We start from the raw sequence: 18,742 nt of genomic DNA, 5'->3' as shown, positions 1-18,742 counted from the left end.
GATCCAAAAATAGGCACTCTGGATCTTGTTAATGCACTCTAGATTGTGTCAATACTTTTACGTACACTCAGTCCACTGCATCAAATCAGCCCCCACAGATTCCCACGAAACAACCTACCTAAACGTACCCTCTTCCTATCCTCACACTGATCTTCTATCTTCAATAAAGAAACAAATCCAAAAATAAGCACTCTGGATCTTGTTAATGCACTCTAGATCTTGTCAATATTTTCACCTACACTCAGTCCACTGCATCAAATCAATCCCTATAAACTCCAGCGAAACAACCTACCCAAACTCATCCATTTTGTATCCTCAAACTGATCTTCCACCCTCAGCAGAGAAACAAATCCAAAAATCAGCACTCCAAAATTCACCCTAGATTCTGTCAACATTTTCACCTACACTCAGCCCACTGTATCAAACCAATTCCTATGAATTCCCATAAAACCTACCAAAACCCATCCACTTTCTGTCCTCGAACTGGTCTTCCACCCTGAACAAAGAAACAAATCCAAAAATCAGCACTCCAAAATTCACCCTAGATTCTGTCAACATTTTCACCTACACTCAGCTCACTGTATCAAACCAGTCCCTATAAATATAAATTCCCATAAAAGAACGTACAGGTTGTTTCAAAACAACCAAACCCACTCACTTGCTATCTTCAAACTGATGTTCCACCTTGACCAAAAAAGGCAAAGCCAAAGCAGCACTCGAAAAGCCAACGCCACTTGTCCGAACTCAGCCTGGATCCCGGCACGTCGGAAAAAGCGCAACCTTTGGCTGTCCCGCCGAAACGAGACGCGTCCCGCTAAAAGACAATGGCGAGGAGGAGTCCATTCTACCCGCGGCACGTCCTATGACAACGTCCATCCACGTCACGGGGGTAGCGCGCGAGAGAGAGGGGAGCAGAGCTAGAGGACGCGGCACGCTAGCCAGCCGGGGGTGGAGTCTCCGGGTGGGGTGGCAACGGTGTGCTCCGGGGTCGTGAGAGGGTAGCTCGGGCGGCGACGTCGGAGGGTGGAAAAGGTTGACTGGGCGGCGGAGACAGGGAGGACCGGAGGGTGCGCGATTCCGTCCAACTATGAACACACACCGGCGAAACGTCAGTTACCTCGCGACGATCCTTCCGCGAGGACTTTATCCGCCGGATCACCGTGCTAGACCATCGTGTTAGACCATCGTGTCTACGTAGTTCTCGTCGTTGTCGTCGAACAGTGGACACGCACGTTTCCTCGTCCTTTCCACCGTCTGTGGTGACTTTGGGTAAGGGTGCGCGGCTTTGTCACTTGGAATTCTAGGTGCTTCCGACCGTCAAGCGATCAGTGGCATTGTTTGGGTGCCAGACGAGAGCAGTCTGAAGGTGATTCTGGAGGGTGAGATTGAGAAGGAGGAGTTAGGGGATTTTGGAGATGTGTTTGAGGAAGTTTGACTTAAATTGTGGATGTTTCGGAGGGTTTTGTTTGCTTTGAGTTTGTGTTCTGTCTTTCTCAGCTAGGATTGGGTTTGGTTTTACCTGTCGTGGGTGGTTCAGGTGATCTATTCGGGTTATAGGGACGTGGATAGATTTTGGATACGTTTGGTGAATGATCTAGGTGAGTTGTTCATAGATGTTTGATTTTCTGAGTTAGGTTTGGGTTGGGTTTTACTTATTTTAGGTGATCTAAATGAACTGTTCGAGTTTTAGGGGTTTGGGTTAGATTTGGTGAGTGATCTAGTTGAGCTGTTTACGAGTGTTGGCGTTTTTGAGCTAGGTTTGGGTTAGATTTTACCTATTACGAGTGATCCAGGTGGTCTGTTTGAGTTTTAGGTGTTTCAGTTAGACGTGGTGAGTGATCTAACTGAGTTGTTCACGAATATTTGCGTTTTTGAGCTAGCTTTGGGTCAGATTTTACCTATTACGAGTGATCCAGGTGATCTATTCGAGTTTCAGGGGATTGGATTAAATTTGGTGAGTGATGTAACTGAGCTGTGCACTAATATTTGCATTTTTGAGCTAGGTTTCGGTCAGATTTGACTTATTAGCAGTGATCCAAGTGAACTATACGAGGTTTGGGAGCTGACGAGATATTTGTATAGATTGCGGATTGATTAACGTTTGATTTGTTGAATAATGCAGAGATCGTTAGCCGTGACATGAAGTATCCATGGTTGTCTGACTGCTCTGGGCGACGTATGAGCTGTCCTTGGTTAGTGGACTATGAATTAATAAATTGCTATTAGCGACGTATGCATTCAATATTTTTCTTTTCCTTTGGTTCGCGTTTTTCTTTTGTTTTTTACACGTTGTCCGCAGGCATTGTTTAAGAATATCCATCGATGGAAACTTTCTCGACGTGAAATCAAAAAATCGATAAGCGAACAGGTAGTTTCGAAGGTCGTGTATTTAAAGGACACGCGGACGTTACAGGGTACCTCCTCTATTTTTAATTCTTCACTTTCTTTTTTTCCCGTGTCAATAATGCATCGTGTTATTCGAAACATGAATTTTCCAGTGACTCGCGTATCCGTGCTCGATGTCGCTCGTCTTCGGTGGGCCTAAGCAACCAAGTTTTCACCGATTTTTCTCCTTTTTCCACGAGTTTTCGTGTTTTTTGCATTATATCTTCATGTATGGTCCCTATTTTGTTACTCAATCGTCAGTCCCTTTGCATTGTATCACTGTAAACAACAAATCTTCCAAGTAACAAGACGTCAGTCATCTGGTCAGACCTAGACCACCAGGTCTTCACCGATTTGATTCAGTTCTGGTTTTCCCATAGTTTTGCAATTTTTCTTCACACATAGTTCCTATTTTGCTATTTAGTCTTCGATTCTTCTATATTGCATCATTGTACCACAAATACAAGCTTTACAGGCACTCCAAAGTGTCATAGCTCCGAGTTTCCCATCTTCAGTATACCTAGACACCAAAGTCTCACAAATTTTTCTATTTTTCCCATAGTTTTTCAATTTTTCTTCACTATACCTTCACACACAGTTCCTATTTTGCTACTTAGTCTTCGATTCTTCTATATTGCATCATTGTACCACAAATACAAGCTTTTTATGCACTCCAAACTGTCATAGCATACCTAGACACCAAATCCTCACAAATTTTTCTGTTTTTCCCATAGTTTTCCAATTTTTCTTCACTATACCTTCACACGTAGTTCCTCTTTTGCTACTTAATCTTCGGTTCCCTTATATTGCATCGTTGTACCACAAATACAAGGTTTTTTTGGCACTCCAAAGTGTCATAGCATCGAGTCTCTCATCTTTACTGTACCTAGGCACCAAATCCTCACAAATTTTTCTATTTTTCCCATAGTTCTCCAATATTTCTTCACTATACCTTCACACACGGTCTCTATTTTGCTACTTAGTCTTCAATTCTGTCATATTGCATCCTTGTATCAAAAATACAAGCTGTTTAGGCACTCTCAAGTGTCATAGCATCGAATCTCATCATCACTAGACCTACACAAAAGATTCTCGCGTATTTCTCTTCTCTTCCCATAGTTTTCCATTTCTTCCCCATTATACCTGCACGGAATGCTCTTATCTTGCCATTTTCCCTTTTTTAATATTGACCAAAAATTGGGGATACTCGGTCTCGCGAGGCGTTTATCAGATTTGGACGAAGAATCTGCACGTTCCAAAAAAGCTTGGCTGAGAACACACTCGCGTGTGCGTCCCACTTCGACTTTTATCTCGTCCTTATCTCTCTCGTCTCCTCGTTGTGTCTGCTCCTTTCCTCCAGTTCCCTATTATATAACATAAATATTACGAGCACGTTGAAAACAAGGAACTCCACGGAAGATCTTGTCTTGCCAGGAGTTATACACGGTATTCCTGCTCCTGGTCCCAAGGGCTCGTCCCGTAAGTAGGAGCTTCGCGAGGAACACGGAAGAGGATAAGGCTTTTACCGACTTTCTTTAAGTCTTTCTACGTAATACGCTGATTCAATCCCCGCATCATAACACCATGACATGGGTTTCTCTAATTAGCCACAGCTAATTTTGTACCAGTTGGAATGTTATAGTCAGGCACTGTCTTGATGATTTAGGGTGTGTTAAATTTTTAAAAATATGTTTTGTGGTATGAGGAATGGATTATTAATTTTCACACCATGACACCATGACATGGAATTATTTAATTAGTCGCAATTAATTGCATATCACGCGTAGGTGACTGTCAGTGATCGTTTTGATGATTTAGAGTACCTTAGGTCTAGGGAAATATATTCTTTTGTATGGGGACTGCATTATTTAATTTTCCCACCATGACACCATGACATGAAATTCTTTAATTAGTCGTAATTAATTGTATATCACACGTAGGTGACTGTCAGTGATCGTCTTGATGATTTAGGGTACCTTAGATCTAGGAAAATACATTTTGTAGTTATAAGGAATGGATTATTAATTTTCACACCATGTCACCATGACATAAAATTCTTTAATTAGTCGTAATTAATTGTATATCACACGTAGGTGACTGTCAGTGATCGTCTTGATGATTTAGGGTTCCTTAGATCTAGGAAAATACATTTTGTAGTTATAAGGAATGGATTATTAATTTTCACACCATGTCACCATGACATAAAATTCTTTAATTAGTCGTAATTAATTGTATATCACGTGTAAATGACTGTCAGTGATTTTCTTGATGATTTAGAGTACCTTAGGTGTAGGAAAATATATTTTGTGGTATAAGGAATGTGTTATTCAATTCTCATGCCATGACACTATGACATGGACCTCTCTAATTAGTCGCAATTAATTTTATATCACTTACAGGTGATAGTCAGGGGTTGCTTTGATGATTTAGACTGTGTTAGATTCATGGGAATATACACTTGTCCACAAAATTTTTAAAAAAGTCATTAAATTTTGTACTAAAAAATTGTGGATCTTCGAGTGGCTGTAAAATCATTTTGAAAAATCTTATGATAATTTATTTAGGCTTCTTATAAAGAATAGAACTCCTACTTTCACCTCTCTATATTCAATTTTTCAAATACCTTTTTATTCCAACACGCGAGACCAAAACCTAGGGGTACGATTTTTACAAAAAATTTTACGAATTCAAACAATTCCACAAATCTTAAAAAATTTGTATCGCGATTCTTTTTCCAGCGAATTTACAAAGTAACGTCTCTTCTCTCCAACGACCCCTTAAAAATTCGCGTCCGATTTTTTCTCGCCATTTTATCACACCTTCTGTGAAATACGTGCGTGGGAAGTAGAATCTCTAAATCTTCCTCGCTCTTCCTATACAAAAATTACGATCTTTGCAACGAAGACTCGTCCATTTACTATACTTGTCCCATAATTCTCTCGAACCTTCGATTCGGTTTAAATATCAAACCAAAATACACACAAAAGTAGAAAAATAAAAATAAAATAAAATAAAATAAAAATAAAAATAAAAATAAAAATAAAAGATGACGAGTATGAGGCGTATGGAAAAATAAAAATTTGTAATTTTAAAAAGGAGACACGAAATTTTGAATTTCGTAAAAAGTTTGGTACAAATTTTAGAAAGAGAATGAATCAGTTCAGCTTAGTCGAAATCCCGTGGCCATCGCGATTCGACGGAATTCGATTGCAACGTTGGTTCTCTTTCTTCTTCGACTAATCGAATTCCTTCTAGAAGAAGCTATGGAAAAACCAGGAAAAAACGGGAAAAACACTCGTGACGTGAATGGTATTTATATTACGTTCCATAAAAACACGGCGTTTGAAATCAGTGTCCAATAAAAGTCTGTTCCCCGTGATGAAATGCCATGTGTTTTCCAGTCATCGATTATTTCTGGAAATTCGCCAAAATTCGAAGGATTTATGTACCCATATATACATGTTTACTTTTGTGATCTATGATGGTGCTTCATGTTCGCTACAAAATGAACGCGATTTATACTGTTATTTTATTACCTATTAAATATATCAAAAATATATAAAATATATTTTATAATTATAATATATATATTTAAAATATAAATTATAAAATATATTTTTGACATGTGATTAAATTAAAAATTGGAAAATTCTGAAGTAGAATGAATAATCGAAACAGTTTAGTCGAAATGATTTCAACGTTTATTCAAAATTACATTTTAATTTAAAAATCTACGATTTTTATTTTTATTTGTCAGAATATTTAAATTGAAATGTAATTTTGCATTTGCGAAAGAGAAATTTGAATATTTGTCTTAATGAAATGTATAAATATAATTGGTGAAATAAAATTCACAAGAATCTCGTGAAATTTATTAAAGAAATTTTTGGAAAGGAGTATAGAGTCATGAGGAAGGATCGTGTGTAATTAGTAATGATAATAAAAATCGTGCTACCGCTTAAAATTTGATTTTCCGTTGCGAGAGACGTATATTTTATATATTGCTCGTATTTGAATACAATATTCGCGTGTTTGCATCATAAATCTCGTTCCATATTGTCCGCGATACATAAATTTCCCATGCATTGTGTAATTCTACTGCATTGTTCGTCGTGGACCAGTAAATTATGCTCATTACATATGATTAAAATGCAAAATACATTCTACACTGAAATTATTGATTTTCGAATCTCTATCAATTTTATTTCTCTTCTTCATTACGAATTCCACCATTAATTTTCTCCTCGATTAATCTTTCTAATATCCTCTACGAGTATTCGAGGAATTATTCCATGAATTATTCCACGAGTTATTAGACAAATTATTCTACGAATTATTTGACAAATTATTCGGCGAATCATTCTGCGAATTATTCGACAAATTATTCGACGAATTATTCGACGAATTAATGGAAAAATTATTCGACGAATTAATCGAAAAATTATTCTCCGAATTATTCGAAAAATTATTGGATGAATTATTCAATAAAACATTGTACGAATTATTCGACAGATCATTCGACAAATTATTCCACGAATTATTGGACGAATTATTCGAAAAATTAGTGAATAAGTTATTCAATAAATCATTCTACGAATTATTCGACAGGTTATATGACAAATTATTCGAGAAATTACTCAATAAATTATTCCACGAATTATTCGACAAATTATTTGTCAAATTATTCTCCAATTTATTCTGCAAATTATTCCACAAATTATTCCTCAAATCAAAGGGAAACAAAAGGATATTCGAGGAACAATAATATCCAAGGAATCTGGTTCTAAATGTTTATACCGTCCACGTCAAAGATCGCAATTTTATTACGTGCAAATGAATATTTAACAAGAAAACAACTCGTTAATAAAATAAAAATAAAAATAAAAATAAAAATAAAAGATGACGAGTATGAGGCGTATGGAAAAATAAAAATTTGTAATTTTAAAAAGGAGACACGAAATTTTGAATTTCGTAAAAAGTTTGGTACAAATTTTAGAAAGAGAATGAATCAGTTCAGCTTAGTCGAAATCCCGTGGCCATCGCGATTCGACGGAATTCGATTGCAACGTTGGTTCTCTTTCTTCTTCGACTAATCGAATTCCTTCTAGAAGAAGCTATGGAAAAACCAGGAAAAAACGGGAAAAACACTCGTGACGTGAATGGTATTTATATTACGTTCCATAAAAACACGGCGTTTGAAATCAGTGTCCAATAAAAGTCTGTTCCCCGTGATGAAATGCCATGTGTTTTCCAGTCATCGATTATTTCTGGAAATTCGCCAAAATTCGAAGGATTTATGTACCCATATATACATGTTTACTTTTGTGATCTATGATGGTGCTTCATGTTCGCTACAAAATGAACGCGATTTATACTGTTATTTTATTACCTATTAAATATATCAAAAATATATAAAATATATTTTATAATTATAATATATATATTTAAAATATAAATTATAAAATATATTTTTGACATGTGATTAAATTAAAAATTGGAAAATTCTGAAGTAGAATGAATAATCGAAACAGTTTAGTCGAAATGATTTCAACGTTTATTCAAAATTACATTTTAATTTAAAAATCTACGATTTTTATTTTTATTTGTCAGAATATTTAAATTGAAATGTAATTTTGCATTTGCGAAAGAGAAATTTGAATATTTGTCTTAATGAAATGTATAAATATAATTGGTGAAATAAAATTCACAAGAATCTCGTGAAATTTATTAAAGAAATTTTTGGAAAGGAGTATAGAGTCATGAGGAAGGATCGTGTGTAATTAGTAATGATAATAAAAATCGTGCTACCGCTTAAAATTTGATTTTCCGTTGCGAGAGACGTATATTTTATATATTGCTCGTATTTGAATACAATATTCGCGTGTTTGCATCATAAATCTCGTTCCATATTGTCCGCGATACATAAATTTCCCATGCATTGTGTAATTCTACTGCATTGTTCGTCGTGGACCAGTAAATTATGCTCATTACATATGATTAAAATGCAAAATACATTCTACACTGAAATTATTGATTTTCGAATCTCTATCAATTTTATTTCTCTTCTTCATTACGAATTCCACCATTAATTTTCTCCTCGATTAATCTTTCTAATATCCTCTACGAGTATTCGAGGAATTATTCCATGAATTATTCCACGAGTTATTAGACAAATTATTCTACGAATTATTTGACAAATTATTCGGCGAATCATTCTGCGAATTATTCGACAAATTATTCGACGAATTATTCGACGAATTAATGGAAAAATTATTCGACGAATTAATCGAAAAATTATTCTCCGAATTATTCGAAAAATTATTGGATGAATTATTCAATAAAACATTGTACGAATTATTCGACAGATCATTCGACAAATTATTCCACGAATTATTGGACGAATTATTCGAAAAATTAGTGAATAAGTTATTCAATAAATCATTCTACGAATTATTCGACAGGTTATATGACAAATTATTCGAGAAATTACTCAATAAATTATTCCACGAATTATTCGACAAATTATTTGTCAAATTATTCTCCAATTTATTCTGCAAATTATTCCACAAATTATTCCTCAAATCAAAGGGAAACAAAAGGATATTCGAGGAACAATAATATCCAAGGAATCTGGTTCTAAATGTTTATACCGTCCACGTCAAAGATCGCAATTTTATTACGTGCAAATGAATATTTAACAAGAAAACAACTCGTTCCGCAATTAGACGATGACTATGAACATTCGCGATAAGAGGGATCAACATAGGTGTTCCAATTAGCTTCTCACAAACTTTGCAGAGATTCCATCTCGAAAATTCCTAGAAGTTACGTGTATCTACAATACTTTTCGATAACTAAATTCCAGGAAATGCCCATAAAAAAGTATCGACAAAAAAATATTCAGAAAAAATTTCCAACACCGTTCACCGTTCGTATCTCGAATCTCGCATCGACGCCATATATCGAAAACACGCCGTCGTGTTTTCGAATACGAAACGTTCATCAAAACTCGCAAAATTTCTCACAAATCCTCCACGGAAATCACCTGGCACGGGAAAACAAAATTCCTCAATGGTAAAAAAAATTTTTTACGATTTTCATTCGTTCGCGAAAACTACCCCAAACGACAAATGCAGATAGCTCAAACCTAAACCTAATCCACACCATGCACACATAACACAGTGCATGCACCTTTACGATTTCCCGTGGTTCGTGAAAATTATTGTAGACCACAAATGCAGACGTCTCAAATCCAAAAATAATGCACACTATGCACACATAACAGAGTGTATGCACCTTTACGATTTTCCGTGGTTCATGAAAATTATTATAGACGACAAATGCAGATAATTCGAACCCAAACCTAATCCACACTATGCACACATAACACAGTGCATGCACCTTTACGATTTCCCGTGGTTCGTGAAAATTATTATAGACGACAAATGCAGATAATTCGAACCCAAACCTAATGCACCCCATGCACACTTAACAGAGTGTATGCACCTTTACGATTTTCTGTGGTTCATGAAAATTATTATAGACGACAAATGCAGATAATTCGAACCCAAACCTAATCCACACTATGCACACATAACACAGTGCAAGTACCTTTGCGATTTTCTGTAGTTCATGAAAATTACCGCAAATGACAAATGCAAATGATTCAAACTCGAACCTAATTCACACTATGCACACATAACACAGTGCATGCACCTTTACGATTTCCTGGGGTTCATGAAAATTATTGTAGACGACAAATGCAGACGTCTCAAATCCAAACCTAATGCACCCCATGCACACAAAACACAGTACCTTCGTGATGGTGAAAAATTCTCAGTTTTTGGGAAAACCTGTTTGTTGGACGAGGTTGGACGTGGTTGGACAAGGTTGGACAAGGTTGGACAAGCAGCAGTCGGCGAACGACAATCGACCGCCTAATCGCGTTAGGCTGATAGCGTTAATTAGAGGGAGAAGGGAAGCAGCAGGACGAGCGCAGCTCCCTCTGGGTCCGAATTTCTCTGGGAATTTAAATAACAAGATTTCCTCGTGCAACGGAGGTCATCTCGTCTACCAATCCAAACGAATCCGACTGACGTATTCCTGTTTGCAACTCCACCCTGTGCCTCCTTCCAAGCTTGAGGCTTCGTCTCGCTTCTGTGCAAGCTTTTGTAATGCTTTCGATACGTTTCTTTTATGGGAACATGTGTCCTGTCGGTTTTCATCTTCGTCTGAAACGTAATTGTTTGGATATGTTGCGTATTTGGACATATCTGTTGTCGTTTGCCTTTCACGAGGAGAGGAAATATGGGGAGAAGGCTTGGGTTAGAGGGTCCAGGGCTGGTTGATGCTTTCCTTGTCATGGATGTGTGAATGGTGGTGGAGTTTGTTGCATTTGTTGGCTGGGAGTTCGAAGATTTTTTGGTTATTCGTGGCTTTGGTGAAGATTTCTGGGGATTAGGGTTAGGATTGGGGTGAATTGTGCTTTATTGAACAATTTGGAACAGGGTCCAGGGGTAGGTGAATCCTTTCTTCTTCGAGATATATAGATGACAGGAGGGTTTATTATATTTACTGACAGGAATTTTGAAAATTCTTTAATTATTCGTGATTTTGGTAAAAATTTTCAGGAGATTGGTTTGCTTTGAAGTGAATCAGTCCCTCCTGAAGAGAAAATATTAGAAGGAGGGATAGGTTAATCAATTCAGGGGTAGTTGAATAATTTCTTCTGTCAGTTATATAGATGACAGAAGAGTTTATTATATTTATTAGCAGGAATTTTGAAAATTCTTTAATTATTCGTGATTTTGGTAAAAATTTTCAGGAGTTAGGTTTGCTTTGGGGTGAATCAATCCCTCCTGAAGAGAAAATATTAAATAGAGGGTTCATTAATCGATTCAGGGGTAGTTGAATAATTTCTTCTGTCAGATATATAGATGACAAGAGTTTATTATATTTATTGACAGGAATTTTGAAGATTCTTTAATTATTCGTGATTTCAATAAAAATTTTCAGGAGTTAGGTTTGCTTTGGGGTGAATCAATCCCTCCTGAAGAGAAAATATTAAATAGAGGGTTCATTAATCGATTCAGGGATAGTTGAATAATTTCTTCTGTCAGATATATAGATGACAAGAGTTTATTATATTTATTGACAGGAATTTTGAAAATTCTTTAATTATTCGTGATTTCAATAAAAATTTTCAGGAGTTAGGTTTGCTTTGGGGTGAATCAATCCCTCCTGAAGAGAAAATATTAAATAGATGGTTCATTAATCGATTCAGGGGTAGTTGAATAATTTCTTCTGTCAGATATACAGATGACAGAAGAATTTGTCACATTTATTGACAGGATTTAAAAAATTTCTTGATTACTCCCAGTTTTGGAACAATTTTGTGCACTTTAGTATTGCTTTGGGATCACGAGGGGTGAAACTCACACAGGGGATACTTCGCAGAGCAACCCCCATACTGTAGCGAATATTCGTAAATAATAAAACGCAATCTCTCCTCGAGAAGATTGACCTCAGGACTCGTGTTAATTAAACACTCGTTACTCTTCTCGGTGAGTATTTTAACCTGCTAAAAATTTGAACCTTCATTTTCCAACACTTCGTACACCTATTTATATGATATATTTACTTACACCTAACCATACAGTACCAATGAAATCAGAAGTTATTTTATCCCCATAAAACCCATTTATCTGACAACTTCGTGTATTTCAAGTTTCTTCAAATTCAAATCCAAATCCAAATTCAAATTCAAAGAGTAACCGTATTTTTCGGAGGGGATAAAGGTTGATTATTAATTTTATTAGGAGAGTTACAGATGGTTGGGCCAGTCTTATAAAATTCTGAGACTCTCGTTGGGATTAATTCGCGATTATCGTATTCCCGTTTGATTATTGCTCGCTTTTGTACAGCAGCATCGGTGAAATTTTTATCCCGACAACTTCGACGTTTCTCTCCTCCCTGTTATTACTTTTCCCGCGCTTTTTTCCACGCTTCTGACCCAGTTTGCCGGGCAATCAAGTAAGCGAAACATTTTAATCCCGATCGGCTTCGAAGGGACTCGATGTTTACGGGTTTTTAATTGTTCTCATTTTTTTCTCCACGGCCATTTCCAGGAGGATTAAAGGCTCAGGAGTTGGCCGTTATTTTCACTCGAAGGTAGAAATGACGTCGATAAGCTCGAAATGTTTGCTTCGGGGGTGTATCCGTGTTAATACTTGAACGGGCAGATTATGTACGCAATGACTGTTCCCTAGATTCCTCGTGTTGAATACACGGAGAAATTATTGAATTGTTTTGTGAGTAATATCGCATTTTTGTTGGTATTTATCGTTGGTGAACGTAATAGAGAGTTTGTCGATGACTCGTGACTCTTTAAAAATTTTCCAAAATTTCCCAGAATTTTCTACAATTTTTTAAGGATTCTAGAATTTTTCTAGGATGTCCTAAAATGTATCAGGCTGTTCCAGAATTTTCGATAATATCTCAGAATTTTTCATAATCTCCTGGAAGTTCTTAGAGTGTCCCAAAATGTATCAGCCTATCTCAGAATTTTCCACAATGTCTCAGAATTTTCCACAATTGCCTGGAAGTTCTTAGAATGTCATAAAATGTATCAGCCTATCTCAGAATTTTCCACAATGTCTCAGAATTTCCCACAATTCCCTGGAAGTTCTTAAAGTATTCCAAAATGTCTCAGAATGTCTCAGAATTCTCTACAATTCCCTGGAAGTTCTTAGAGTGTCCCAGAATGTCTCAGAATTTTCCGCAATTTCTGGAAAATTGTTAAAGCGTTCCAAAAGATCCCAGACTGTCTCAGAATTTTCTTCAATACCCTAGAATTTTTCAGAGTGTCCCAAAATTGTCCCGAATGTTCCACAGTACTTCAAAGTTTCAAAAAGAAAAATTTCAATTCGCGTGCTTAATCAGACACATCCCAAACTTCTCTCTCCCATCCACTGTCCACTTTCTCATCATTTCCCACGTCAAAGTTCCCTCGTCCATCCAATAGAACGAATAACATCGGGTTCCATCTAATCGTTATCCAGTTCATTTCCAGCGGATCCTTCCGGCAAGTCAGAGCCGTCCTGACTCGAAAATGGCGGCGATTGAAACGGTTAAGAGGAACGCCATTCCCGCCGCGGGATTATCGCGAGAAAGTCTCCTTTCTCGTGGTCGAAATCGATTTATCAGCTTGTCGGATCCCCGCGATCCCCGGATCCACGATGATCCGGTCTCTGGCAACGATTGAATTTCCATCCATGGATTTCGACGGATGCTTTCGTCCAAATCCTCTTTCCCCACTGTCCAGGAAACAAAGAACCTCGTCGACCATGCCATCAGCCTTTACTCCTTGTCGCAACACTCGCCAACGAAAGTCTCGTTCCGTTCTTCTCTCATTTTTCCAACGCGAACCAATCGTCGCGAGTCTAGCTTCGCCTACCGGCCGCATAGGTGGCGCGAGCTTAGCCTTTCTCGCCTCATCCCTGACCTGTGCTAGCTGTGCTTCGATCTAGGTATACCAGAACTATATTGCACTTCTCGTAGATGGAGTGTCTCAAATTAGAAATAATCGCAGCTGTCTATCCACTGAGCACGAGTTGGTTCAAGAGATTTGAAAGAGAAATTAGGGTACCAGCTTCCCTCTGCTAGCCATATTGAACACTATGTGCATTTCAGAGTTTGTTAATTTGAAAGATAACAGAGACGATATTCTAAAGTTAGCAGGAATTAGGTGAAATGACTTGATATAAATTTCATCGTTTAGGATCTTATTAATAACACTGTTAAAATAAAGGAAATTTAAATGATAATACAAATAATAATGCAAATAATAAAAGTAAGGTGGAAGGAAACTTTGACAATTTACAACACATAGGAAATACTTTAAAGTTGTGTGCATAGCTCTTAGCTTGGTATCGTTTCCCAAAAATGATTCTTTGCAAAACGATACCAATTACCAGGTCTCACCACGAGGAGGTGGCTACGCATCGAGACCCAGACATGCGCCCTAGTGGCGCAACCTACTGGTGCTACCTGTGTCAAAGGTAGCCTAATCTAACTTGGAGCGAAAGAAGTTAAAGCGAAGCTACTGACACTTTATTATATTTCGTGTCTTACAAAAGGGCTTTCGGTTCGGTATACTGAAACTCTGCTGTCGCAACGCTAAGATATTTTCAAGTTCCCATAAAAATAGGGAATGAAATATCAAACACGCGAGCTAATAGAAAATCGCGACGCGCCCGAACGAGTTCGCGATTATTCGAAAGACCGACTAGCCTAGGCGATGTACTCCCGTGTACAGAGATAACTTCATACCTCGGCACCCTCCCGATCGGGCCTAGCTCAATTCCAGTCACTGTCGCACTCGCCAAGACTTACACGTGGACCAAGGATAGTCCCTGAACCAATGAAACTTCTAGTGTCAACGCGAGGGCCCTGCTGGGCGGTTGCCGGCCAAGACAGACACTTCGCATCCCAGCCACACGGGGTAGAACTTAATCATCCCTGTGGTCTAACCGTAGATGGTACTAGTCCGTCAGCCAGCATGTGCCCGAGCCCCAGTCGCGTACGACTTAGGCAGCGGACCGCCCCGTCGAGGTCAGAAGACGCACTGATCCGAGGGGGTCACCCTGGAACCCGATGCATGACGAGATTGACAGTGACTGGAAATGAGTGTCGGAGACGAGTCGTGAGGATGACTTACGAAGCATGTACTTATCCAGTACACGAGAGCACGTCGCGTAGGCTAGTCGGTACTTACGAACGATCGCGATTATCGCGAGAACAATTATGTTCTATTTGCTAAACGAGGGGGATAAGAAAATGATAGAGAATTTATAAATTTCGCTCCAAATTAGGCAGCTTACCTTTATACAGATAGCGCGCACATGGAACTTAGACTAGGAATCTATCTTATCCGCTTATAACTACTTAGGTCTAAACACACGCATCCCGCGTTGAATCTTGAAAATTTGAAAACCTGTAAAGAAAATATATAAATCTGAAAAAAAAATATATATATATAAACCTGAAATGAAATGGGTTAGTAAGAGATTAGTGAAACACAATTAAAGGGAAAGAAATATGAACCAGGAAGATGAACAAATGAAGCGAACAACCCAACGATGAGACATAAACATCCCAAAGATACGATATAAACAACCCAACGATGGGACATTCGAATATTATACGAAATATTCGAATGTCTAAATATAAATGAATATAAACGAAAAATAATATCTGAAATAAAGAAAAACAATTAATACCTGAAAAGATAAAAAATAATTAAAATCTGAAAGAAAAAAAAATTAATTCCTGAAAAGAAAAAAAAAATGGTTAGTAAATGGTTTAAGGGAGTGGGGTGTGGGTAGGGGTAGCCAACCCCAACCTCACTTCGGCCCCACCCCCGTTCCCGCACACGAAAAATTTAATGTTACACTCCCGAGGCCAAATTGGCAAATGATTTCTGCCGCGGAGCGGCCCTCCTTATATACTCTCCGATCGGCCGACCCCCCCCACTCCGATCCGAAATTTTCGGACCTCGTCGATTCCATTGTTTATAATTTTTCCGCTATAATAGCCAATAATTTATTAATTTTTCCACTTGTATAATAAATTTACATCGAGGACAATTTGTTATTAACAATATTAATTTGTTATTAACAATCGATGTAATAATTTATATACTCTTTGCAAATTATTGGTACATTCTGACATAAGTACGTCATAATAGTAGGCTTTAATAGTCAATAATTTATTAATTTTTTTATTTTTATTATAAATTCATCTTATAAACTATTTGTTATTAACAATATTAATTTGTTATTAACAATTGGTGTAATAATTTATAAACTTTTTGCAAATTATTGGTACATTTTAACATATTTACGTTATAAATTCAAGTAATTGCTTATAATTTATTCATTTTTTCATTTTTGTTATAAATTTACGTAGTGAATAATTTCGTATAAATAACAAATTTGATAATTTATACATTTTTTATAAAGTCAAGCTGAATTTCCTCCTCCATTTGGTACTCTCTGAGCCACCCCTTGGGACAGTTGCGTTTCTCATTAAACATTAATATCCTTACAATGGCACGAATAAAGTGCAACGAGTTAATTTACTTAAAAGAAGAAAGAAAATCTATATGTTATAATTGATCCGTTCACTGCACAAATCGATTATCTCCATTTTTTGAAAAATCTTAAATATAAAAAGTTACGACTATACCAAATGCTTTGCCACTTAAATTCAACCCTTTGCACTTTTCAAAGGTTCAAAGAATTTCTGCTATAAAACCGACGATATTTTTTCTTAATAACAATAATCTAATATTTTTCTTAAATAAGAAACCGTATAATAATTAATAAATGGAATTATTTGATTTCGATATTTCGCGCATCATTACATTATCTTAAATTTGACATTTTAATTAATATCCATCTTTAAAATTTTAACAAGCGGTGACTAAAGAGCGCCTCTCTAGTGTAATAGTGTAAAGATTTTTCAAAAAGTGGAGTTAATCGAATTGTGCAGTAACGTTTCAATTTATAATCCTGCTAAAGAATTAAAAATCTTTCATGAAAATTCAGCCAGTCAAACTGACTCTTCTTCCTGGACTCATCTTCCGCTCCCTAAACGGTCCCCTCGGAGCCATCCCTTGGAACAGTCACGTCTCCTGTTGACGACCGAACAATTACCCTGTCCCAGCCGAATCTTGCAATCTCCCAAATCCACGCCAGCCTCATCACAGCCCTCGTTGTTTCCGAAACGAGACCATCTCGCTACACCAGAACGCAACCCGTCCGTTAGAAACGGAAACTCGATATCAACGAACAGAGACACGACGAGTCGGGGGGTTGGAAAAAAATTCGGTTGGCTGGATCTTTTGCCCCCTTTCCACCCCTCTCCCCGCAAGGGATTCCACCCTCGTGCATTCTCCTTCCCCCTTTTTTCCCTCCCATTTTCGTCTCGTTCGAAACCGTGACAATGCGTGTGACGTTTTCGGGACAGGAGAAAGGCCTTTCATGCTTGGAGGGAGAAAGCCAACATCGGGACGAATTTTTCCCCCGGATAACGAACAACGAAACGACCTCTTTGTTCGCGGTCCGAAGGGTCGGGGAAGGGGTTGGGCATGGAAATTTGTTCGAAATAACACGAGCCGACGTGGTACGCGCGCTCGCCCGGCCTCGCGAATTATTCGCGGCCCAATGGTCGCGCGCCGCTGGCGCCATCTACCCGGATGGCGCCCGTTCCGATAGAGACGTGCGGCCGCGTCGTTGAATAATCGTTCTGGGCAAATAACGACAAAATTGCTGCCGCGTTCCCGGACCACCGTGCGATTTATCGCGAGCCACGAATAAACGCTGTCCGGCTGAATTATTCGGCAAAGCTGGACCCGTTGTTTTAACCCATTTGCATCCGAGCGCGGAATATTCCGCGAGCCACGACTATCGCCTATCACCGAGCGCGGAATCCGCGAGCTATGACTGTCGTCTATCACCGAGCGCGGAATATTCCGCGAGCCACGACAGTCGCCTATCACCAAGCGCGGAATATTCCGCGAGCTATGACTGTCATCTATCACCGAGCGCGGAATATTCCGCGAGCCACGACAGCCGCCTATCACCAAGCGCGGAATATGCCGCGAGCTCTGACTGTCGCCTATCACCGAGCGCGGAATAATCCGCGAGCGGACTTTTCCATTACCAGTTGCTAAATATTCTTCGTATGCCACAGATCACGTTTGATCCCTTTTGAGAGCATCTCGTCTACAACGGTTCATTATATTCTTAACAAGTTTTACTTTTGTTGTGAAAATCCTTTTAACTGCCATTATGAGTAGATGCTAGGATAGGATAATACTCGTTTTCTGGTCACCGTAGAGGTTGGACAAACGTTTTTGGAAATTTTGCAGTTGGAGTCTTATCTGTCGCCATTTTTTGACTCGATACGAGGTCCCTGGTATATTTTACCTGCAATTTTTGGAGTTACATGATTGCAGTGTTCACGAAGATAGGTTTGTGCTAAATCATCAGAAACGGTTGTAAAGGAACGAAGTGTTTGGTGAAAGATGTTTAAAAATATTGTCCGTCGTTACGACACCGGTTGATTTAGCTGTCGTTATTCTTGGTATTGTTCAATCAGCATGTTTGCGTTTTTCCGTTATCGTTTTCGTGCATATGTCAATTTGCATTCGAATGATCGTCGCACTCGCGCGCATCGGGCTCGACTTCCGCATCATCGGTAATTAAATTTGCAAATAAACCGGCATGAAATAACCCCGGTTTTATGTTCAAATATATATAATATAATTCACGTAAATTAAAATTTTGATATA

The sequence above is a fragment of the Eufriesea mexicana genome, unplaced genomic scaffold (assembly GCF_001483705.2).
Source record: "Eufriesea mexicana isolate 0111107269 unplaced genomic scaffold, ASM148370v2 scaffold354, whole genome shotgun sequence".
NCBI lineage: Eukaryota > Metazoa > Arthropoda > Insecta > Hymenoptera > Apidae > Eufriesea > Eufriesea mexicana.
The sequence above is the reverse complement of the archived record's forward strand: the minus strand, read 5'-3'. Positions refer to the sequence as shown.